At 35.7% G+C, this 27,292-nt stretch overlaps 1 pseudogene; it reads left to right on the top strand.

Moving 5' to 3' along the window:
• Positions 1-356: 356 nt before the first annotated feature.
• LOC143883047 (endoglucanase 9-like) lies at positions 357-23,143 on the top strand (annotated as a pseudogene).
• Positions 23,144-27,292: the final 4,149 nt, after the last annotated feature.

The following is a 27,292-nucleotide window of genomic DNA, read 5'->3' as shown; positions in this document are numbered from 1 at the left end:
CTAATCCTAGGTGGAATACGGACTCGAAACTTGACAAACTACCAAAGCTTTTACTTTTTTAAAGTCTAGCAAAATGGGGTTGTCTACACTATCCATGTTTGAGATGGTGTCATAAGACCATATGATTAAGTGTTTTAATTAGATGAAGGTACCGTCTCCATCTTAGGAACTAAGAAGGCTAAGGGTACCAATTGAGTGGCTTTTAAGGTTAATATTTGACATCTCATACATGTGGGTACCATACAAAATAAGGGATGATAACTATAGATTACTTATTTATACCAATCAATGCTCAAATCTATAAAACTTAGACATAGAGGAATAGACCATTAAGGAATCAAGTCTAAGAGATATCCATGGCTCATGAGTGGGAGTTATCTCATGAGGAAGGTATGATCGAAATCAAGGCTTCCATGGATAGACAACAAGGTTTGGACACAAAGAAGACATTACAAGAAAAATACAAGGTCCAAACACCTACATCCTACATCCACAACCACTTATGTAATGACAAGGCATTTAATTTCTTAGTTTTGCTATAAATGATATATAAATGACTTTAAGTACTAAATAATCTAGCAAAAGCCAATTTTGTCCAAACTATAGTTCAAATATGAAAGATATACTCTTATGGGTTTAACTTGAACTCATGGGCAATGAAGAGATTGATATTCATGTAAGATCAAACATGATTTTCACATTAAGTGCTCTATTGCGATTTTACATGTGGATGGCCGCTAAGTGCAAAAGGATCTAAGTCTTAGTGAGTGCACTTAGAGTAGTATATATAGATACACAAGAATCAAACACTATAAGTCTATAGTATCTATATGTGTTTCTTTTGAAAAAGATGTGATCATTAAAACACATATGAGGCTAGATGCAAGGAAATAATAATTTGACATCTAGCATCCAAATAAACACAATTGATATAGCATTTAATCTTAAGGCTAACTAGATACATGGGAATCAAGCATATTGTATCTAGAAGCATAGTTTTCATAAAATTTAACAATTTTAGCACAACATAGACTAGATATCAAATGGGATATTTAGGGAACCTTTTCCAATAGATTTTACAATTAAATATAGCATGTCAAAGTCTTATTGTAAATATGTTTAAGCACATAGACTTTTAATTCTAAGAAGAGATTTTTCATTTAAGCACAAGCATGTATAGATACATGGAATCAAAACAAGAATAAGCACATTGTATCTATTCAACCAAAATTTTCAAATGATATTCAAGTTATAGCACATACCCCAAAATCTACTGAAATCCAAGTAGTGACTTGGTTTGGCAACCTAGAGGGGGGGTGAATAGGATGTTTATAAAACTTTTACCTTTTGAAAACTTTTACTAAAATTTCACCCAAGACTTATCCCTTGTTTAATTAAGTTTGAAATAGTTGAACTTAAACAATATTACAAATTAATATAAGTTCAAAAACCCTTGTTAATTAGCAAACTTAATTAGGTGATTTATAGCCTAGTTAGCAAGGTACCAATATTCAATCAAAACCAAAATGCTAACTACTCACTCAATTCCAAATATGTAAGAATGCAAGCACAAATAAATAAGAAAGTGAGAGGGAGAGAAAGATAGAGAAATACCAACACAAGTGACACAAAGATTTATAGTGGTTCGGCAAACGGCCTACTCCACTCTACTCAAGGTCGCACTTGAGGATTTCCACTATTGAGACCTCCACGACGTCCGGCTCCGAGGCTTTTACACTCCAAGGGAATTAGATAAGGATGCCCTTCCACCTTTACAATGACTCTCCTTCTCCGCCGAGTTCTAAGCGGTTTCTCCCAAGGGAATTAAACACGGATGCCCTTGCCACCGATCGAATAAAGAAGAAGATAAAAGCTTTGCCTCTATGTAGGCTACAATGCAAGTTGAAGCTCCAAGGATGCTCTCAAGAATAAACAAGTTTAAGCCTAAACCAATCTCAAAAGATTTTCTCAAATCAAGGCACAAAGAGTTTGGTTGGTGAGAGAATTTAACCAAAAATAGTTCACAAATGATTTTCTATGGTTTGTTGAAGTTGGACAATGTTCCTCTCTTTTTTTAGACCCATTAGATGGGTATATATGAAGTCCCAACTCCATGTGACCGTTTGGGGGGTAAAACAGTCAAAACTGGGTCAAAAAATCAACTAGCCGTTGGGCCTCCAACGGCTATAATTTTTTGAGAAAATACACTTCTCGGAGTTCCGAGAGTTTTCTCGGAGTTCCGAGCTCGGAGCTCCGAGGGTTTCTCGGAGTTCCGAGAAACCAAACAGAGATTTAAGTTTAAGAACCTGGTGCATTTCTCGGAGCTCCGAGAATTTTCTCGGAGTTCCGAGACTGGTTTCCAGCAAACAGTGTCGAACTTGTAAAATTCATATCTCCCTCATTTCTCTTTGGATTTTGACGTTCCTATACTCTACGGATATGAGAAAAATGAGAGCTATCTGTTAAAAATATTTTCAAAAATATTTGAAAATGTTTTAAATAAGTTTTGATAGGATTTAGTTGCTGGTCCAGGTTGTTGCTTCGGAACTCTGTTTTGTTCATTCTTGTGTTGAATGCCATATGGGTCCCAACATGTTGGTACACCACCATGGCCATTCACTTATCCATTTAAGTCCTTAAAGGGTGTGTTAGTCTCTTTGAAAAATATATTTTAGGGGTTTTAAGATGTGCCTTGATCAAGAGAAAACACAAGAGAGAAATGTGATACATACTACCCTTTTGAACACTCTCTTGAATGAACTCTTGAGCCAATCTTCATTTGATCTTCAATGTGGTTCTTGGATTGCTTGTGGGATCTTCACTTGAGCTCCTTGCTTTAACATCTTCCAAGGATGATGCCACCAATGTGTTCAAGCTCCTTTGCATGTTGATCCTCAAGCATGTGTTGTGTTGCATTGTGTAATGGCGATATGACATGTCAAGCATGTCAAGTTCCTGTCTAAGACACAACACTCAAGGCAACTGATCAGTCCATAAACGACTAATCAATTTGTGTTTGTTAATCATCAAAACAAGGTGATTGAATGAACCCATGGGGAATCCTTGGGGAACCCTTGGGCTTACAATCTCCCCCTTTTTGATGATGACAAACCAAATTGATTAGATAGGTGGGAGGAACCTCTTATGAGGATTAGATGGACAATTTAATCATGACTACTCCCCCTCAACATATGCATGAGATATATTCAACAAGGTATAATACAAGAATGCATATGATAATGGATCTAATCAATTATACAAATTCTCCCCCTTTTGGCATAAGCAAAAAGGAAGAATTAAGCACTTAAGCACAATACATAAAGCATCAAGATATACGATGAGAATATGATGCTCCCCCTAGTTTCTTATCATGATTTACCAATTAAATTAATGTATATATGGCATGATAAGATATAATCAACATAGGAAAGGAATGACACAAAACAAATCAAGCCTATGTTGGAAAAACAAAGAGACATTCCAAATTTAGCACAACTTTTTAGGGTATATCTTAGTATATATATAATTCCAATATAAATCTACCCTATGACCCATAATATAGTAATAGATTAGCAAGTTAAAGCTTATATTTTACTTATCATGAAAGAAATTAAGCAAGTTTTAGACTTAGCATGATAAGCCCCCTTTTGTTTTTTAAAATTCCTATTAGAATCTTATCATGAGGTGATGTGTAAGTATAGACTCATCATGATAAGCAAGAATATATATATTTCAAGTTAAAAATATATTCTTAAATTGTCATGCATAGAAATGGACATTTGATCCTAATATGGCTAACTATTAGGATATATGGTATGACAGTGAAACTTATCATGAAAATACAAATTTTCAAGTGAAAGTACACATGATAAGCAATCAAATTCATAGAGATTAAGATTACAAAGCATAATTTTCTCCTATGAATGGGAAACAAGAAAGATATTCAAGATTGAGCACAAAATTCAAAAAGATGAACATTTAAGCCTTATTTTTTATTTTTATTTTTGTTAAAGTATGAACATATAAGCACATATAGGTGGGGAATGAAAAAATGAACTATATAAGCAAGTCATTATAGTCATTTTAAACATGAATATAGCAAAGGTAATCTCTCCCCTTTGTATTTGTCATTTGCCTTATATAAAAACAAGGTATGACATTACACAATAGGCCAAAGATATGACAATTAAATGCTTGGCCATCAAAACTTATTCTTGGAATAGATGATACCAATCTAGATCATCCAAGATAAGTCTAAAAGCCTAAAAGATATGACTTTAAGTCCTAGGCTATGGGCTTTTTGTCTTAAAACAGTCACATGCTAGATGATACCAATTTAGGAGCATAAGACAAGCCCGAACTAACCACATATGGAGCAATCATGGCTCCTAATGGGTGTACTTATCATAATCCAAATGATATATACATTGAGTATCATATGATAAGCCACTAAGGACAAATCTTGACCTTTAAGCTCCCCCTTTGAAAGAGAGTCATGCAATGCATGAATCCAAAGGGTAGTCCTAACATAGACTCTAAGGGATCTTCAAATGAATGATTTTAGATCAACCCTTGGGCTATGAAGACACTTTACTCTCCAAGTGTCGGTTTATCATGATAAAAAGATAGTCATAGTCTAGCTCATCATGATAAACAAGCATAGCACAAAAGATGTTCAATCTTTGGCTCATGCTCCCCCTAAATGTGATATAATATTTTTCAAATTTAAGTTTTACTTCCCTAAGTATGCAACATATATAACTAGCCAGGGAGATCACATGTAAATGTATACCTATTCATGTTTGAGAGGTTGGCACAATGCCAATTTGTTAGATATTTTAATTACGGTGAGTGTACCATCTCCCTCTTAGAATCTAAGAAGGCTAAAGGCACCAATTGAGTGACTTTTAAGTTAAAGTTTGACATCTCATACATGTAGATATAATCAACCAAGGGGTGATATCTATAGAATATATATATAAGAATTCCAATTTGACTTGATTCTATAGAACTTAGACATAGAAGAATGGACATTAAAGAACCATGTCTAAGAGAGACATCCATGGCTCATGAGTGAGAGTATACCACTATGGGTAATCATGAGGAAGATATGATCTATATCAAAGCTTCCATGGATAGTCTACCATGTTTGGACACAATGATCATGATACATAAGGTACATGGTCCAAACATCTTCTTCCTACATTCACATACCACAAATGTAAAGATAAGGCATTAAGCACATAGTGCATAAGCCCATTGAAAACCAAGATGTGTGGGAGATATATGTTCCCATCATAATCTAGTGTACACAACCACCATAGTGAATTTTAATTTTACTCAAGTGAGTAAATGCCCAAATATGATTCTAGATTCCTATGATATTTTCATTTCAAGTGATACATTGAATCTAGGCATATTTTCAACTTCCTTACAAATTATATCCTTTTATGAATTTTGGGAAGAGACCAAGGATTTTAAAAGCATTTAGGTTCAAGTCTTAAACCTATGGGTTTCCTTTGATTTTGCTAGAAAGATGTGATCATTTAATGTAATTACTAGCAACTACCAATATGGGTTCAAATGCTAAGGATATACTTGTAGATTTAATTTGAACACATGGGCAAGTGATGTGGTTGTATATTCTATTAGGATCAAATTATGGTTTTCACATTAAATTCTATAGTGGCATGAATGTGGATGAATACTAAGTGCAATAAGATCTAAATCATAGTGTGTGCACTTAGAGTAAAACGTATACATACATGAGAATCAAACAAGAATAAGTACATGGTATCTACACAAACAAATCTATCAAAAAATATTTCATTTTAAGCTCATTACCCCTAAATCTACTAATCATATGATGTGATTCAAGTAGGGGATTTTGGAACCCAAACCATGTTGGTTCCAAGCAAGTTTGTTCTAGTTAATTTATCTTTTCTAACCCAAATAAACTTACTACTTTTTACAAATCTAAACATGCATTTAGATTTGTAATGTCCAAATCTATCACAATAGTCACAAGATGCATAAGGGTAGGTAGATGGACGGGATGAACATGATGAATTACAAGAGTGATAATGATGGCAATTGAATTTTACATTCTCTTGTAACTTATGATTATCCAACTTTAATGTTTCATTCTTAATTATCAAATCATTGATTTCCGTTTTAAAATTCATTGATTTAAGAGATGAAAACATTTTGATTTTCTCTTCTTCTTCTTTAAGGAGTTGATTTTCCTCTCTTAGTGAAGCAATGGTATTACTTAGTTCAATAAAATCTTTTTTAAAAATTTCATTTTCTTCACTAAGATGTGCATGATCTATTTCTAGTGACCTAAACTCCTTGTGAATACTAGCTAAATTGTTTTTCAAGTTTGAATTCTTAGCTAGTTGATCTTCAAGTTTCTTATGTAATTCTTGGACATTTTCAACAAGTTCTTCAAGTGTGAATTCGGCATTATCCACGGGGTCTACATTAGATAATCCCATTAAGCACATGTTTTGATTTTGAAGATTTTCAATAGAGTCCAAAACATTTTTAGCATTTTTACAAGAGGATACTTTCTCATAAACGTGTGGTGGTAATGCACAACATGTTGCAATTAGGGCTTTTGTATTTAGTAAAGATAATTTTTTATTATATTCATTTAATCCTTTAGATTTAGCATTTAACATAAATCCATTTTCAATTATCTTTACCATATCTTTATCTAGACCTTTTAAGTATGTCTTCATATGGATCAACCACGATCCATAATCCGAGCCATCCAAAATAGGAAGTCTAGATCCCATCTTTTAAGTTGCCAAAAAACTAGATCGCTTAACTCTTAACCGGTTAGGGTCTTAATCAAGAGCCCAAGCTTTGATACCAATTGAAATCCAAGTAGTGACTTGGTTTGGCAACCTAGAGGGGGGGTGAATAGGATGTTTATAAAACTTTTACCTTTTGAAAACTTTTACTAAAATTTCACCCAAGACTTATCCCTTGTTTAATTAAGTTTGAAATAGTTGAACTTAAACAATATTACAAATTAATATAAGTTCAAAAACCCTTGTTAATTAGCAAACTTAATTAGGTGATTTATAGCCTAGTTAGCAAGGTACCAATATTCAATCAAAACCAAAATGCTAACTACTCACTCAATTCCAAATATGTAAGAATGCAAGCACAAATAAATAAGAAAGTGAGAGGGAGAGAAAGATAGAGAAATACCAACACAAGTGACACAAAGATTTATAGTGGTTCGGCAAACGGCCTACTCCACTCTACTCAAGGTCGCACTTGAGGATTTCCACTATTGAGACCTCCACGACGTCCGGCTCCGAGGCTTTTACACTCCAAGGGAATTAGATAAGGATGCCCTTCCACCTTTACAATGACTCTCCTTCTCCGCCGAGTTCTAAGCGGTTTCTCCCAAGGGAATTAAACACGGATGCCCTTGCCACCGATCGAATAAAGAAGAAGATAAAAGCTTTGCCTCTATATAGGCTACAATGCAAGTTGAAGCTCCAAGGATGCTCTCAAGAATAAACAAGTTTAAGCCTAAACCAATCTCAAAAGATTTTCTCAAATCAAGGCACAAAGAGTTTGGTTGGTGAGAGAATTTAACCAAAAATAGTTCACAAATGATTTTCTATGGTTTGTTGAAGTTGGACAATGTTCCTCTCTTTTTTTAGACCCATTAGATGGGTATATATGAAGTCCCAACTCCATGTGACCGTTTGGGGGGTAAAACAGTCAAAACTGGGTCAAAAAATCAACTAGCCGTTGGGCCTCCAACGGCTATAATTTTTTGAGAAAATACACTTCTCGGAGTTCCGAGAGTTTTCTCGGAGTTCCGAGCTCGGAGCTCCGAGGGTTTCTCGGAGTTCCGAGAAACCAAACAGAGATTTAAGTTTAAGAACCTGGTGCATTTCTCGGAGCTCCGAGAATTTTCTCGGAGTTCCGAGCTCGGAGCTCCGAGAATAATTCTCGGAGTTCCGAGACTGGTTTCCAGCAAACAGTGTCGAACTTGTAAAATTCATATCTCCCTCATTTCTCTTTGGATTTTGACGTTCCTATACTCTACGGATATGAGAAAAATGAGAGCTATCTGTTAAAAATATTTTCAAAAATATTTGAAAATGTTTTAAATAAGTTTTGATAGGATTTAGTTGCTGGTCCAGGTTGTTGCTTCGGAACTCTGTTTTGTTCATTCTTGTGTTGAATGCCATATGGGTCCCAACATGTTGGTACACCACCATGGCCATTCACTTATCCATTTAAGTCCTTAAAGGGTGTGTTAGTCTCTTTGAAAAATATATTTTAGGGGTTTTAAGATGTGCCTTGATCAAGAGAAAACACAAGAGAGAAAGGTGATACATACTACCCTTTTGAACACTCTCTTGAATGAACTCTTGAGCCAATCTTCATTTGATCTTCAATGTGGTTCTTGGATTGCTTGTGGGATCTTCACTTGAGCTCCTTGCTTTAACATCTTCCAAGGATGATGCCACCAATGTGTTCAAGCTCCTTTGCATGTTGATCCTCAAGCATGTGTTGTGTTGCATTGTGTAATGGCGATATGACATGTCAAGCATGTCAAGTTCCTGTCTAAGACACAACACTCAAGGCAACTGATCAGTCCATAAACGACTAATCAATTTGTGTTTGTTAATCATCAAAACAAGGTGATTGAATGAACCCATGGGGAATCCTTGGGGAACCCTTGGGCTTACAATCTCCCCCTTTTTGATGATGACAAACCAAATTGATTAGATAGGTGGGAGGAACCTCTTATGAGGATTAGATGGACAATTTAATCATGACTACTCCCCCTCAACATATGCATGAGATATATTCAACAAGGTATAATACAAGAATGCATATGATAATGGATCTAATCAATTATACAAATTCTCCCCCTTTTGGCATAAGCAAAAAGGAAGAATTAAGCACTTAAGCACAATACATAAAGCATCAAGATATACGATGAGAATATGATGCTCCCCCTAGTTTCTTATCATGATTTACCAATTAAATTAATGTATATATGGCATGATAAGATATAATCAACATAGGAAAGGAATGACACAAAACAAATCAAGCCTATGTTGGAAAAACAAAGAGACATTCCAAATTTAGCACAACTTTTTAGGGTATATCTTAGTATATATATAATTCCAATATAAATCTACCCTATGACCCATAATATAGTAATAGATTAGCAAGTTAAAGCTTATATTTTACTTATCATGAAAGAAATTAAGCAAGTTTTAGACTTAGCATGATAAGCCCCCTTTTGTTTTTTAAAATTCCTATTAGAATCTTATCATGAGGTGATGTGTAAGTATAGACTCATCATGATAAGCAAGAATATATATATTTCAAGTTAAAAATATATTCTTAAATTGTCATGCATAGAAATGGACATTTGATCCTAATATGGCTAACTATTAGGATATATGGTATGACAGTGAAACTTATCATGAAAATACAAATTTTCAAGTGAAAGTACACATGATAAGCAATCAAATTCATAGAGATTAAGATTACAAAGCATAATTTTCTCCTATGAATGGGAAACAAGAAAGATATTCAAGATTGAGCACAAAATTCAAAAAGATGAACATTTAAGCCTTATTTTTTATTTTTATTTTTGTTAAAGTATGAACATATAAGCACATATAGGTGGGGAATGAAAAAATGAACTATATAAGCAAGTCATTATAGTCATTTTAAACATGAATATAGCAAAGGTAATCTCTCCCCTTTGTATTTGTCATTTGCCTTATATAAAAACAAGGTATGACATTACACAATAGGCCAAAGATATGACAATTAAATGCTTGGCCATCAAAACTTATTCTTGGAATAGATGATACCAATCTAGATCATCCAAGATAAGTCTAAAAGCCTAAAAGATATGACTTTAAGTCCTAGGCTATGGGCTTTTTGTCTTAAAACAGTCACATGCTAGATGATACCAATTTAGGAGCATAAGACAAGCCCGAACTAACCACATATGGAGCAATCATGGCTCCTAATGGGTGTACTTATCATAATCCAAATGATATATACATTGAGTATCATATGATAAGCCACTAAGGACAAATCTTGACCTTTAAGCTCCCCCTTTGAAAGAGAGTCATGCAATGCATGAATCCAAAGGGTAGTCCTAACATAGACTCTAAGGGATCTTCAAATGAATGATTTTAGATCAACCCTTGGGCTATGAAGACACTTTACTCTCCAAGTGTCGGTTTATCATGATAAAAAGATAGTCATAGTCTAGCTCATCATGATAAACAAGCATAGCACAAAAGATGTTCAATCTTTGGCTCATGCTCCCCCTAAATGTGATATAATATTTTTCAAATTTAAGTTTTACTTCCCTAAGTATGCAACATATATAACTAGCCAGGGAGATCACATGTAAATGTATACCTATTCATGTTTGAGAGGTTGGCACAATGCCAATTTGTTAGATATTTTAATTACGGTGAGTGTACCATCTCCCTCTTAGAATCTAAGAAGGCTAAAGGCACCAATTGAGTGACTTTTAAGTTAAAGTTTGACATCTCATACATGTAGATATAATCAACCAAGGGGTGATATCTATAGAATATATATATAAGAATTCCAATTTGACTTGATTCTATAGAACTTAGACATAGAAGAATGGACATTAAAGAACCATGTCTAAGAGAGACATCCATGGCTCATGAGTGAGAGTATACCACTATGGGTAATCATGAGGAAGATATGATCTATATCAAAGCTTCCATGGATAGTCTACCATGTTTGGACACAATGATCATGATACATAAGGTACATGGTCCAAACATCTTCTTCCTACATTCACATACCACAAATGTAAAGATAAGGCATTAAGCACATAGTGCATAAGCCCATTGAAAACCAAGATGTGTGGGAGATATATGTTCCCATCATAATCTAGTGTACACAACCACCATAGTGAATTTTAATTTTACTCAAGTGAGTAAATGCCCAAATATGATTCTAGATTCCTATGATATTTTCATTTCAAGTGATACATTGAATCTAGGCATATTTTCAACTTCCTTACAAATTATATCCTTTTATGAATTTTGGGAAGAGACCAAGGATTTTAAAAGCATTTAGGTTCAAGTCTTAAACCTATGGGTTTCCTTTGATTTTGCTAGAAAGATGTGATCATTTAATGTAATTACTAGCAACTACCAATATGGGTTCAAATGCTAAGGATATACTTGTAGATTTAATTTGAACACATGGGCAAGTGATGTGGTTGTATATTCTATTAGGATCAAATTATGGTTTTCACATTAAATTCTATAGTGGCATGAATGTGGATGAATACTAAGTGCAATAAGATCTAAATCATAGTGTGTGCACTTAGAGTAAAACGTATACATACATGAGAATCAAACAAGAATAAGTACATGGTATCTACACAAACAAATCTATCAAAAAATATTTCATTTTAAGCTCATTACCCCTAAATCTACTAATCATATGATGTGATTCAAGTAGGGGATTTTGGAACCCAAACCATGTTGGTTCCAAGCAAGTTTGTTCTAGTTAATTTATCTTTTCTAACCCAAATAAACTTACTACTTTTTACAAATCTAAACATGCATTTAGATTTGTAATGTCCAAATCTATCACAATAGTCACAAGATGCATAAGGGTAGGTAGATGGACGGGATGAACATGATGAATTACAAGAGTGATAATGATGGCAATTGAATTTTACATTCTCTTGTAACTTATGATTATCCAACTTTAATGTTTCATTCTTAATTATCAAATCATTGATTTCCGTTTTAAAATTCATTGATTTAAGAGATGAAAACATTTTGATTTTCTCTTCTTCTTCTTTAAGGAGTTGATTTTCCTCTCTTAGTGAAGCAATGGTATTACTTAGTTCAATAAAATCTTTTTTAAAAATTTCATTTTCTTCACTAAGATGTGCATGATCTATTTCTAGTGACCTAAACTCCTTGTGAATACTAGCTAAATTGTTTTTCAAGTTTGAATTCTTAGCTAGTTGATCTTCAAGTTTCTTATGTAATTCTTGGACATTTTCAACAAGTTCTTCAAGTGTGAATTCGGCATTATCCACGGGGTCTATATTAGATAATCCCATTAAGCACATGTTTTGATTTTGAAGATTTTCAATAGAGTCCAAAACATTTTTAGCATTTTTACAAGAGGATACTTTCTCATAAACGTGTGGTGGTAATGCACAACATGTTGCAATTAGGGCTTTTGTATTTAGTAAAGATAATTTTTTATTATATTCATTTAATCCTTTAGATTTAGCATTTAACATAAATCCATTTTCAATTATCTTTACCATATCTTTATCTAGACCTTTTAAGTATGTCTTCATATGGATCAACCACGATCCATAATCCGAACCATCCAAAATAGGAAGTCTAGATCCCATCTTTTAAGTTGCCAAAAAACTAGATCGCTTAACTCTTAACCGGTTAGGGTCTTAATCAAGAGCCCAAGCTTTGATACCAATTGAAATCCAAGTAGTGACTTGGTTTGGCAACCTAGAGGGGGGGTGAATAGGATGTTTATAAAACTTTTACCTTTTGAAAACTTTTACTAAAATTTCACCCAAGACTTATCCCTTGTTTAATTAAGTTTGAAATAGTTGAACTTAAACAATATTACAAATTAATATAAGTTCAAAAACCCTTGTTAATTAGCAAACTTAATTAGGTGATTTATAGCCTAGTTAGCAAGGTACCAATATTCAATCAAAACCAAAATGCTAACTACTCACTCAATTCCAAATATGTAAGAATGCAAGCACAAATAAATAAGAAAGTGAGAGGGAGAGAAAGATAGAGAAATACCAACACAAGTGACACAAAGATTTATAGTGGTTCGGCAAACGGCCTACTCCACTCTACTCAAGGTCGCACTTGAGGATTTCCACTATTGAGACCTCCACGACGTCCGGCTCCGAGGCTTTTACACTCCAAGGGAATTAGATAAGGATGCCCTTCCACCTTTACAATGACTCTCCTTCTCCGCCGAGTTCTAAGCGGTTTCTCCCAAGGGAATTAAACACGGATGCCCTTGCCACCGATCGAATAAAGAAGAAGATAAAAGCTTTGCCTCTATGTAGGCTACAATGCAAGTTGAAGCTCCAAGGATGCTCTCAAGAATAAACAAGTTTAAGCCTAAACCAATCTCAAAAGATTTTCTCAAATCAAGGCACAAAGAGTTTGGTTGGTGAGAGAATTTAACCAAAAATAGTTCACAAATGATTTTCTATGGTTTGTTGAAGTTGGACAATGTTCCTCTCTTTTTTTAGACCCATTAGATGGGTATATATGAAGTCCCAACTCCATGTGACCGTTTGGGGGGTAAAACAGTCAAAACTGGGTCAAAAAATCAACTAGCCGTTGGGCCTCCAACGGCTATAATTTTTTGAGAAAATACACTTCTCGGAGTTCCGAGAGTTTTCTCGGAGTTTCGAGCTCGGAGCTCCGAGGGTTTCTCGGAGTTCCGAGAAACCAAACAGAGATTTAAGTTTAAGAACCTGGTGCATTTCTCGGAGCTCCGAGAATTTTCTCGGAGTTCCGAGCTCGGAGCTCCGAGAATAATTCTCGGAGTTCCGAGACTGGTTTCCAGCAAACAGTGTCGAACTTGTAAAATTCATATCTCCCTCATTTCTCTTTGGATTTTGACGTTCCTATACTCTACGGATATGAGAAAAATGAGAGCTATCTGTTAAAAATATTTTCAAAAATATTTGAAAATGTTTTAAATAAGTTTTGATAGGATTTAGTTGCTGGTCCAGGTTGTTGCTTCGGAACTCTGTTTTGTTCATTCTTGTGTTGAATGCCATATGGGTCCCAACATGTTGGTACACACCACCATGGCCATTCACTTATCCATTTAAGTCCTTAAAGGGTGTGTTAGTCTCTTTGAAAAACATATTTTAGGGGTTTTAAGATGTGCCTTGATCAAGAGAAAACACAAGAGAGAAAGGTGATACATACTACCCTTTTGAACACTCTCTTGAATGAACTCTTGAGCCAATCTTCATTTGATCTTCAATGTGGTTCTTGGATTGCTTGTGGGATCTTCACTTGAGCTCCTTGCTTTAACATCTTCCAAGGATGATGCCACCAATGTGTTCAAGCTCCTTTGCATGTTGATCCTCAAGCATGTGTTGTGTTGCATTGTGTAATGGCGATATGACATGTCAAGCATGTCAAGTTCCTGTCTAAGACACAACACTCAAGGCAACTGATCAGTCCATAAACGACTAATCAATTTGTGTTTGTTAATCATCAAAACAAGGTGATTGAATGAACCCATGGGGAATCCTTGGGGAACCCTTGGGCTTACATCTACGAAGCATGTAGAATGCCTCAAGTAGGGGGTTTTGGAACCCAACCATCTTCGGCCCAACTAAGTTTGTGTGATGTAATGAGTTTTTTCTAACCCACACAAACTTAGAGCTTTTTACAAATCTAAATCTACATCTAGATTTGTAATGTCCTAATCTACCACAATAATCACAAGACATAAAAGAATAGGTAGAAGGACTAGATGAACATGATGAACTACAAGAATGCATATGGTGACAATTATGTTTAGCTTTTTCTTCTTGTAGACAATAGTTTTCCAACTCAAGTTTCTCATTCTCGGTTTTCAAATCAGTTATTTCCCTTTTTAAGTTTATTGATTCAAGAGATGAGAAAACTCTATTTTTATCTTCCTCTTCATTGATAACTTTAAGTTTTTCCAATAAATCAAGGTTATTCTTTTCAAGTTCAATGTTATATTCAATTAATTTCTTTTCTTCATTTTGTAAATTTACATATTCATTTTGAAGATTTTCAAGTTCATTTGAAATTGATTTGAGAGATTTTTTAAATGATTGATTCTTTGTAGTTTGTAGTTCAAATTGATCATTAAGTTTAACATAGTTATTCACAAGATCTTCATAATTAGGAGGCAAAACACCATCTAACTCATAATCACTTAAATCACCATTTTCTTCATTTTGATTTTCAAGAGCCATCAAGCATATATTTTCTTTGAAATTATTTTCTAATGAAATCCAAATTTCTTTAGCATTTTTGCATGAAGAAACTTTTTCAAATAGATGTGAGGGCAAGGAGCAACATAAGGAAATCATGGCTTTTGAGTTAAGAGAAAATAATCTTTTATCATAATCACTAATTCTCTTAGATTTGGAATTTAAAACAAAGTCATTTCCAATTGATTTAAGCAAGTCTTTATCTAGACTCTTTAGATAAGACCTCATATGGATCGACCAAGATCCATAGTTGGTTCCATCAAAACAAGGAAGAGAAGCCATTAGGTTGCCAATATAGATATTTTCTCTTGAAGAAATTTGAAAGTTCAAAAGTCTATATAAGAGCCTTTAGCTCTGATACCAACTGATATCCCACTAGGCAACCCAAGAGGGGGGTGAATTGGGTTTCTTTAAAAAACTTATTCTCTTTAAAAACTCTTTACCAAAATTATCCTAGTTTTAACTTTTCTCAATTAAGTTAGTTTGATTAATTAAGCTTAATAGTAATGATGTAAACTTTATTCCCTAGTTGATTTTATAACTTGATTAGAATGATGAGAGGCTTAATTAGCAAGAGATGATTATGCAATTTCAACTTTAATCACTCACTCAAGCAAGGATATGAATATTAAAGCACCTACAAGAGAGAGTAAGATAGATGTGTACCAATCACCAATCAAGAGGAGGTAGAGAGACAAGAGGCTTTGACAGAATGGCTTTTATAGTGGTTCGGTCTTAAACCCAAGACCTACTCCACTCTTCTCAAGTTTGCTCTCCTTGAGGTATCCACTATCTTCCAAGGAACTTAAATACGGCGTTCCTTTCGCCTTGTACAATCCGAGCGTCCAAGCTCCAAGGGTCTTAAATACGACGCCCTTGTTGCGAAATACAATGAAGATGAGAAGATGTTGCTCACTTGCCTCTAGATAGGCTAATACAAAGTAAAGCTCACATTGCACTCTCAAAGATGATTACAAGTAATGCCTAAACCAATCTCAAATGATTTTCTCAAATCAAGGCACAAGAGGTTGGTGAGAGAAAATTAACCCAAAAATAGTTTCAAGTAGTTTTCCAGGGTTCTTTAGAGTTGGAGCATATTCATATGTTGTTTTGAACCCTTTGAATGGGTATATATGAAGTCCCAACTCCATGTGAGCGTTTGGGGGGCAAAACAATCAAAACTGGGTCAAATAGTCAACTAGCCGTTGGCTCTCCAACGGCTATATTTTTTTTGAACAAATACACTTCTTGGAGTTCCGAGGGTATTCTCGGAGTTCCGAGAAACCAAACTGAGATTTAATTTTAAGAGCCTGGAGCATTTCTCGGAGCTCCGAGAATAATTCTCGGAGTTCCGAGACTGGATTTCCAGCAATCAGTGTCCAACTTCAAAATTTCATATCTCCTTCGTTTCTTGTCGGATTTCGACATTCTTATACTCTACGGATATGAGAAAAATGAGACATATCTGGTAAAAATATTTTCAAAAATATTTAAAAATGTTTTAAATAAGTTATGATAGGATTTAGTTGCTGGTCCAGGTTGTTCACTTGGAACTCTGTTTTGTTCAATGTTGTGTTGAATGCCATATGGGACCCAACATGTTGGTGCACCACCATGGCCATTCACTTATCCATTTAAGTCCTTAAAGGGTGTGTTAGTCTTTTTGAAAAATATATTTTTAGGGGTTTTAAGGTGTGCCTTGATCAAGAAAAAATACAAGAGAGAAAGGTGATACATACTACCATTCTAAGTACTCTCTTGTTCTCTTGAGCAAATCTTCATTTGATCTTCAATGGTGTGCTTGGCTTGCTTTGGGATCTTCAAGATTGAGCTTCTTATCTTGACACCTTCAAAGGATGATGCCACCATTTGGTTCAAGCTCCTTTGCAAGTTGTTGATCCATAAGCTTTGGCCTTCGTTGATCTTCCTTTGTTTGTTCAATGCTTTGAGATGATTGTGTGGAACTTCTCCTTGGTTGATCCTCCAAGGTATGGTTTGTCCAAATATGCTCTAGCTCATTTGTCCTTTGTTTGGTTCATCTTCAAGCATACGCCATCAATGGTGTGTGTTAGCATGGATTGACATGTGAATTCCCTGTGTATAGCACAACACTCAAGGCAAACAATTAGTCCATAAAAGACTAATCAATTTGTATTTGTTAATCATCAAAACAAGGTGATTGAATGAACCTTGGGGAACCCTTGGGCTAACAAAGAACAATTAAATGAAAAATTCTCTAATAAGAATCAAAGACTTCATGAAGAAAAAGATAAACACATTTCTAAGTCTTATGATTCTAATTGCTCCTCATCTACCAATCATAATTATTGTGATAGAGTTGGGCATCACAATTCTGAGTGTAAGCTTAGAATTGTGAAATCTAACAAGTTTGTTTGGAAATCTAACAAGTTTGTTTGGATAAGAAAAAGTAAACTCACACAAACAAACTTGGATGGAACCAAAGGAATTTTGGTTTCAAAAGAATCCCTCTAATCTAATTAGTGAATGAGTTAGTTTAGAGGCTATGTTTAACTGTTATATCATTCACATTCATGTTAGATACTTTAAATTCATTGAATACATTTTGTATCTAATTTTCTTGAGCTTAATGATATATCTTTTTAATTCTCAGCTTAAATGATCACTTTTTTTTTGTGCTTTATTGAATATCTTTCTTGATTAAGCCTATCTAAGAGCAAATCACATCACTGTGCACTTAGCATCCACAATAGAAAATTCAATGTGAAAATCATATGTGTGCTTTAATGAGAATCAACCACCCCTTTTTGCCCTTGAGTTCAAATTGATCTTTCAAGTTCATTCCTTTCAGTTTTGAACTCTTTTTAGGACAATTTTGGCATTTGTTAGATCTTTGTATATTCAACTTATGAAGAATATCATTTCTAGCAAAATTGAGTGTTAAAAGCTATATCTACGAAAATCCACTCAAATTCTTTCTTAGACATCTCATTTGCCCTAGTTGTGTAAGTATGTTTATTACTATGCAGCCAGTTGTCCTTCTAACCCATTCTTATGTGCTTAATGATGATCATTAAATGCGTAAGAAATCTTGATGGGTCAAATTAATGTATTCCAAAAATGCTTAAAATGATTATCCTCTCATCACTAAGATAAAACTATCTGGTCATAGTAGTTCATTTTGAAATGCATGTGTCCAAGGTGTTCATCACTTGACATTCTTTAGAAGTCATTGGATTATTCTCTACAGTCCTGCATGAATATCTTTGTTTGTATAGAGAATTGAAAATGAGTCTAGATTCAATGTATGAAACTCAATTGAGTAAAATTAAAAATATTATAGGAATCTAGTATCATTATTAGGCAGCAACTCATTGTAGTGGTTATCATGTAACACATTGTGATGGGAACACTTGTTTCCCACAAATCTTGGTTTTCCATGGGCCTTTTTGCACTTTGTGCTTAAATGCCCTATCTTTATATGGTGGTTTGTGGATATAGGCATAGATGTTTGGACCATGATTCGTATGTCCAAACATGGTAGACTATCCATGAATGCTCTCATTGGATGAGCCATGGATGTCTCTCTTAGACATGGGATTCTTTTAATCCCTCTTATAATGTCTAAGTTCTATAGATTTAGGCTTAATTAATAATCTATATAATCTATAGTTATTTTTCCTTGTATGCTACTGGGTACATGGTAAAGATGGTAAACTTAAATTTAAAAATCACTCAATTGGTACTCTTAGTCCTCTTACCTAGTAAGATGGAGAGTGTACACTCATTTTTAATTAAAAAATCTAATTTCTTTGGCTTTTAGCCAACATCTTAACCATGATAAGCTATATGTGCCTTGTATGTTATACTTATGTATTATTTGCACATATTTAGGAGGACCATGGTTTGCTAGGTTGTCACCTCTTTTGGTATCATATGACTACCTATAACAATCATGCTTTAGTGGCCCAAGGGTGGTTTGAAAATCATTCACCTTTAAATCCCTTAGTGTCTATGTGGTTGGACAACCATTTGGATTCATACATTGTATGAGTCACTTTCAAAGGGAGAGCTATACATGCTCAATGTCTGTCATTCACCTTATCATATGATGTGTGATGTGCATCACATATGATAAGTACACTCATATGGAGCCACATTGCTTCATATGTGTTGTAGTTGGGTCTTGTCATATTATTTAAATTTGATATCATCTCTCATCTTTTGACAGGATCCCTTTGCCTGTGCCTCAGTGCCATATCTTCTCAGGCATTATACTTATCTTAGATAGACTTATATGTTTCTATCTCTGCCAATGATAAGTATCTTGTTCTAGAGTTTGAAAAATCTCTAGAACTCCTCTTCATAGATAGTGATTTAGATGATCATCCTATCTCCTATGAAGTAATCTCTTATCATGTATTTTTGAATGAAAATATTTTATCATGATAAGTTCCATTGGCTGTGCTTTTACATTCTTATTTATAGCCATTGTGTATTGTCAGGCCTTGCATTATAAGAATGATTTAAGGCCAATGATAATTTCTTGGAAGAGAGACGATTTAAAAATATTTTTGAGTTTGTCATGTCCCGTCATCTCTTCCAAGATTCTAGCTTTGGAGGACTCCACTCAAATCATATGTCATTCGTAGCTTGTCTGTGGTACTTGTCCCCTTCCATCATGCCAGAAGTAATAAGATGGTAGATGTACTCAATTTTCTTCTGTCCATCTCTACATTCTTCCACAGTGAAGGATGAACAGAGACTACGAAAATTGAAGACTCTATCAAAAGGCTGGCATTTGCACTTCATGATCATCCTCTCAAGGATGACCCTTTGATGAAGGAGAAAATTTAAAGCAAGTACCCAATCACTCAATCCGGGAAGAACTTTTAAAGATGATACCCTTGCATGGAAGAAAGGGTCAAGCATTGATCGAAGCTCGTCTAAACATTCATCTGTAGAAGAGTTCCGGATAGAAGAAAAGAAGTTTAGTTTTACCTCTTTTGAGAGATTTCCAAATATCACTTTTATCATTCATTGAAGTGATAAAAGAAATGTGGTATTAATCTTCCATTTTGATCATGTACATTGAGTTTTATGGTTCTAATCTATTTATACATGATGTTTTGATCGCCATGGATATGGTATTTACTATTTTATTTTTGTATCCATGTGTTTATTAGACCACCTTCTTAAACTCATATCCTCGGTCTAATAATCATCCATTCATATTCAAAGTGTGATTGGTTTATGAATGGAGTAATCCGTACGGTTAAAGGTGATTAATTAAATCATGGGTTCTGTGTGCCTTGAACTATTACATTTTGAAATACAAGGTGACAACCCAAGAGGGGGGGTGAATTGGCTACATAGAAATTTGGGGCTTAATTAATTGTACCTTTGAAACCCTAGATCTTTCATTTGTACCTTTGAAACCCTAGATCTAATCCCAATCTCTAACCTCAACCAAAGTTGTTCATCTTCTCCATCATTATCAGCAGTAATCCCATCAGAAAAATCATTTTTAAGTCCTTTAAACCTTAGATCCGATATTCTTTGACTTAGATCTGGCCATTTTTGGTCTCTTCCCTGCAATTTTGATCATAAAGAGAGATTGAGAGATTAGGAGATGGATCTGAGCTAAAGAGATCTAAAGATGAGAGATCTAGAAAAGAGAGTGAGAAATTGTAGATGAGATTGAAGTTTTGTAAGATTTTTTGATAAAATCAGAGAAGTAAAAATAAAGAGAATCAGAGAGAAAAGACCGAATCTGCTCAGCTTCTCCGGATTGAATCCGATCACTTCTCCGAGTACAATATTAGAGGGTTTCAACGAGGTCCACAGAGAATTTGATTTTTGCTCATTTTTGCTAGCATAGAATTAGGAGAAGGACAGAGTAGGTTGCTTCATCAGCATACAAGAGGAGATTTAAACAGCATAGCTACAAAGCTGAAGTTATAAGGTTTTAGGAGCTGAAAAGAAGAAGAAGAAGAAGAGAACTGGCTCAATTCAGGATCATCAAATGATGGAAGCCTGATGTATTGGCAGTTGAATATCATGTGTCTTATTTACTAAGCTCAAGGTTTAATACCGAGCAGTTCAGAATTGTGGCATCCATCAGGTTCAGCACTAATTAGTTCAGAACTGAAGCCCCCATCAGGTTTGATACCAAGCAATTCAGGTAATTTTCTGTTCATTATTTGATTTATGGCTTGAATTTAAAACAAGATTGCCTTGCTAATCTGAGATTCAATGTAATTCTCTCATGTATAGCCTGCATTCCCAATATCTTGAAGGAGAGGGCAATGACATTGGCTTTACCCTGTTTTATAATTGCACCAGTTATCTTGTCTTTTATCAAATTTCACCATGATTCTCTAAAGCTGAAATATACTTTGGTGCAATTACCAAAACGTGGTAGTGTCCTTGCCATTGGTTAATAGAGGCCTTCATTGGGAATTTTCTATGTGAAACCTGCACAAGATGTTAATTTTGGGACTATGATTTTCTTGTTTAAAAGTTGAAAGGCTTGTCTTGTTTCATGAATGTTCAGTTCATTGAAGCATATTACATTCACTGCACGTATTAGGCATCACTTGCTGTCGATATTCATTTCTTGTAATGTCGGTAATTTTTTTGTTCATTTGTTCTGATTGCTTGTTTGAAACTGCCAAATGATGTGATGTCCATGTCAATGCTTTCTTTCATGTTCTAATTTTGGAATCATACAGGGCAATATAACTTCTTAACAATAGTGATGTTCATATCAGTGCTATCTTTCCGGTTCCAATTTTGTCAATTAATCGGTTTCAATGGTGTCATAAGATAGAATAGTTGCTTTGTTTTAACCAATATTCGGTCACCCATTTTTAGATACCCATAGCAATTTCGATTGGTTGTTCTTCAATGCCCAGAGATCTGGACCTCTCCCAAAGCATAACAACGTCTCATGGAGGGGAAATTCTGGTATGAAAGACGGTCTGTCTGATCCTAGGGTCAATAAGAATTTGGTGGGGGGATTTTACGATGCAGGAGATGCAATAAAGTTCAACTTTCCTGCATCTTTTGCCATGACCATGTTGAGCTGGAGTGTGATCGAGTACAGTGCAAAATATGAAGCTGCTGGGGAGCTCAACCATGTTAAGGAGATCATAAAATGGGGGAGTGATTACCTTCTCTCTCTTCAATTCCTCTGCCGACACTATAGACAGGATTGCTGCACAAGTTGGCGTTGGTGATACTTCAAAGGGGCCTAATCCTAATGACCATTACTATTGGATGAGACCAGAGGACATTGACTACCCGCGTCCTGTATATGAATGCCATAGCTGCTCTGATCTTGCCGCAGAAATGGCTGTTGCCTTAGCTTTTGCATCTATTGTTTTCAAGGACAGCAAGACTTACTCCCAAAAGCTTGTCCATGATGCTAAAACGCTGTTCAAGTTTTCAAGGTACCAGCGAGGCTTATATAGTCCAGGAGGCTCTGATGCTTCATTTTTCTATAACTCTACCAGTTACTGGGATGAGTATGTGTGGGGTGCTTCCTGGTTATATTATGCTACAGGAAATTCCTCCTACCTCCAATTGGCTACTCATCCGAAACTTGCAAAACATGCTGGTGCCTTCTGGGGTGGCCCAGATTATGGTGTGCTCAGTTTGGACAACAAGCTTACTGGTGCTCAAGTTCTTCTGAGTAGATTTTACCAGTTTCAACAGAACAAGAGGAGGATGGTATTGCGGACCAAATTTCTTCCTCACAGAGTACCTGCGTAACTTTGCCAGGACTCAGATCGATTACATTCTTGGATCAAATATAATTGCAAGAGAGGATGGAAGTGGAGAGATAGTAAGAAGCCAAATCCGAACACCGTTATTGGAGCCATGGTTGCTGGTCCAGACAAGCACGATGGATTCCGAGACGTCCGTACTAACTACAACTACACAGAGCCGACGCTCGCAGGCAATAGTTGTTTAGTCGCAGCACTGGTGTCTTTGTCGGGTAACAAGCCTGGGATTGACAAGAATACCATTTTCTCTGCTATCCCCCCAATGTTTCCAACTCCCCCACCGCCTCCAGCTCCGTGGAAACCTTGAGTGATGCACGCCACTGTTTTAGAATCTTGTGGGTACTGGCATATGAATGGTGTCCTCCAATGTTGTTATGGATTCTAAACGCTAAGGGGAAGATAGGAAAACGCATTCCTTAAACCTTAGGTCCCTCTCGTTGCAAAGGCAATGATGGCGCTATCTAGAGCCCCTGTTTAAAGAGACAGGTTATGTCTCGTGCAGAGAAAATCATACATTTTGAAGACAAGCTTTGTCTCATTAGCGAGTCATCCATAGGAGATTACCCAAGTCTCGAATAGAACACCTCCTTTAGGTTAAAGACCGACTTGGTCTGTTAAAAATCATACCCTTCTTATCATTGCAAGGGCAATGGAACCCATCTCTGTGTTTAGGAGACTTGCCTAGTCTCATTAACACCCTTCTTATCTCTTCCTCTTTTTGGAGACTTGCTTAGTCTCATTGACACTCTTCTTTGTCTCCCCTTTTCTCGAGAAGACATGCTTTGTCTATATAGCACCCCCTCTCTTAGAGTCACCAATTTATGAGTCAGTCTTAGTATAGGAGTCGGTCCTTCAGTCTCCGAAGTTTGTCCTATCATCATAGGGGTTAGGATTATATCCAGCCTCTGATCAAATCATGTGATTTTTATCCGCTCTTGCAAGGTATAGGATGCTGTCCAACCCTTGCAGAGTTGTGTTTCTGTCATTTTTCCCCCACAAAGAATAGGATGCTGTCCAACCTTTGCTGGATATCAGGAGTCTGTCCTCCCCTTATGATGATAGGATTCTGTCCTCTTGTATCAAAAACACTTGAAAATTCAAAAAACACTTGAAAAACTAAAAAATCTCAAAAGTCTTGAGTCATTAGGAGTGTAGTTAGGAATTTCTTTTCCGATCTACGTTGGCTTGATCCTCTTTCACGAGGTACGTAGTGCAGCTTGGGATTCACATCCCAAGTCCAGCCAAACCTTTCAAAATAAATATTTCAAACCTTCCAAAACTACAAAACTTCTTTAAAATCTTTTCAAAAAGATCTTCCCCTAGAGTTAGGAGTCTGTCCTAGATTTTGGGGGTGTTTTAGAGTTAGGAGTTTGTCTTGATTTGTATTGATATGGTGTGTCCTGTCGTGTGAGTGTCCCTAGAGTTAGGAGGCCTCGAGTTGGTCGGTTAGATACCGATGGCTAGACTAGGAAGCATATAGTCAGCCCGTGGTTTTCTTTAAGATGCACAGCCTAGTTACACATAGGATGTAGGGCCCACCTGCATTAGCTTAAGGCTAATCAACTTGCATTAGTTAGGGCATATAGAGAGTCCTAAAAATTACAATTCTTTTGAACTTAAGTAAATTGTGCAAAAACTTTAAAAATCAGTCGAGTCTAGTGAATCAAGTCTAGGATAGCGGTTCTAGATGGTTAGGCATTGTAGTTTAGAATAGGTCATCGAACTACGTTGACTCCGATTCTTTCCGAGGCCGGGATACATAGAGCAGCTGGGATGGACAGCCATCTTGGTCCGAGTCAAGTCCTGCATTAGAGTTTTAGGATTCGTCTTGTCCAGTCATGTTTAGAGTCGAGTCATGTGTGTGTTTTGCTGTGTTTTCTTACTTTCATGTACAGATCATATACCTTTAGTTGTAGCATGCATGTGTTTGCACACCAGAACTTAGACACCAATTAGGTATGACACTCATAACCTAGTTATTCTCAGGTGACACTTCTTTTATTTCTTTTATGTATGTTAATAATCATCTCTGAGACATGCATGATTAGATAGACGTCTTCTCGGAGATATTCGTTCTCATTTCACATGACTTTCGCCCAAAACTCTTCAAAATCAATAAGTAAATGGCATAAGAGACCAGGTGTTTGCACTTGGGCGGATGAGGTGCTCTTCGGACCTTCCAAATTCGTAACCAGGCACGAACCGTTTTTTTTATATCTCTGGTTATCCGTTGCAACAGAGCATAGTATGGGATCCATGGCCCACTTCCTTGGATGGCGACTCTTCTTTGTTTAAGGTACGCCTCGAATCTGGGCTAGTCCCCGAATCGAGATGTATGAGCCTTTTGTCGCCACTCATACTGTGAGAGGCACTCTTCTTTCGAGAGTTCCTTGGTAGAGCTCTCCATTCGCGTGGATGATCCAGAGACTCGTGTGGGGCTCGTCCCCCCGCCTCTCTCGGATCGGGATCCATAATCACACATATTCATTAATATAATTACCCATTTATGTCATTAAATAAATCTTTATTGATTGCTAAATGTCATTCTACTAGCTTTTTAGGGCATATACTCTAATAGAAAGAACCAAGACTTAGAGGCGCATAAACACTTACTGAAGATAGTTGAAACCTCTCCCACGTGCAAACGGAGGACAACTATGGCAGCACTATCTCCGAGATTCAACCAAGCCCAGATTCCTATCCAAGAAAGCTGCACTTCTCTTCAATGGATCGTGTGTCTTCCTCCGATCGATTAAACAAGTGAAACAAATTTTGTTCAAATGACTTTTCTGAAAATATACTCTATGGAAGGATTGTATTTCACTTTAGCAACTCCAACCATTTGATCCATGTATATAGTGTTGAAAAGATATAGGTTCCTTGAACCAGTTTCTTGAAGCATTTAAAGTCAAGATCAAGTTTCAAGAAAATTTAATTCATCTATCTAGAATAAATACATGAATCTATTAAACACATTGTACCATTAAGGGGAATGTATTTTATCCAAATTAAAGAACAAATAGATTCATGAATCTAAGTTCATGAATTTTATCCAAAATGTATTTAGTAAACAAAAGTTCAAAGAATAAGATCTTTTTGAAAATTGAGAATTCACAAATTAATTATCTTTTTGGAAATTGAAAAGTCACAATTTTAATTTTCCAAAATTACATTTATAAAAGAGAAATGGGTTTCTATGCTCGAGCGCAGATAAGCTTATCTGCACTCGAGCACAGAAACAAGGGGGCATTGGGGGGTGATCCAAACCATTCATTTGAAAGGCCCCATCATGGATGGGGTGCCAACCAAACATCAGCTCTATTGGATCACCATAGGGTGTCCATTTGTGGGGCAAAAAATGGACAGATACTGTTTGTCCACAAATCTGTCCTTTTTGGCCCTACCAATGGACACCCTAAGGTGATCCAAAGGAGCTGATTTTTTATGGACACCTTATCCATGAAAGGGTGACACGCCCCAAACCCCCACCTTGAGCGTACGACATGACAACGCCGTACACCTACAAGACAAGTCCCACAAATGTACAAGGCTACAAAGCAATAACAGAACATAAACCTGGCATTCCATAATTAAAACATCAAAATCTCAAATAATATGGACCCAACATAGTCAGATCAAACCTCCACTCTCCCTAGAATCAAAAGTAAAATAATTAAGTCTTTACATCTTATTCAAAGTACTCAATTCCTAATGAATTGAAAATAACTAAACTAATCTCCAAGCCAAAGTCCGGTTCAAATGCTAAGCGCCATGTTCCTCGTTAACCTCACGAGGATCAAGGCCTGAAAAGTATTATATAACCACAATCAGCTGAAAAGCTCAGTACATAATAAAGCACTGCTCTAACTACAGGTCTAAGCATGCCAAAGCTCAAGAGGGTTAGATAAACAGAATCAAAACTGAACACTGAAGTATCAACTGAAATAATAGGCACAAGGCAGAAATAAGCGTGGTTTTAAATTTCGGACCAAAATTTCGGTGGAGACCGAAACCGAAATTTCCTGAAATTCCTTATTTGGGACTTGAAATTTCGAAATTTCGAGAAACTGAAATCTTTTTTTTAAATATCTTAGAAAATTTCAGTCCGAAATTTTGAAATCAATTAAATATTTTTTTTAAATTATTACCAAATTTCGACCGAAATTTCAGAATTTAAGTCGAAATTTCGATTTTTGGGAAGTCCGAAATGGGTACCGAAATCAAAATTTTAAACCATGGATATAAGTGCATGTCAAATTTGGTTCTGAATTTAAGGTGCAATAAAGCAATTCAATATCTAAATTATGGTCAAAGCCAAAAGGTTTTCAGAATTCAAATACACTTCAGAATCATCGGCATGGTCAAGAAGACATGTTATTGCTTACACCGACAGTCCACAGTGTTGGAATCAGTCCCTCAAAGTTCAGATACAAGTCGACAGGGCTAGCGTTTTATC

This window comes from Tasmannia lanceolata, unplaced genomic scaffold, assembly GCF_043159265.1.
Source record: "Tasmannia lanceolata isolate RefF3 unplaced genomic scaffold, GAP_Taslan_0.1 ptg000008l, whole genome shotgun sequence".
NCBI classification, from domain to species: Eukaryota; Viridiplantae; Streptophyta; class Magnoliopsida; order Canellales; family Winteraceae; genus Tasmannia; species Tasmannia lanceolata.
The sequence above is the reverse complement of the archived record's forward strand: the minus strand, read 5'-3'. Positions and strand labels throughout refer to the sequence as shown.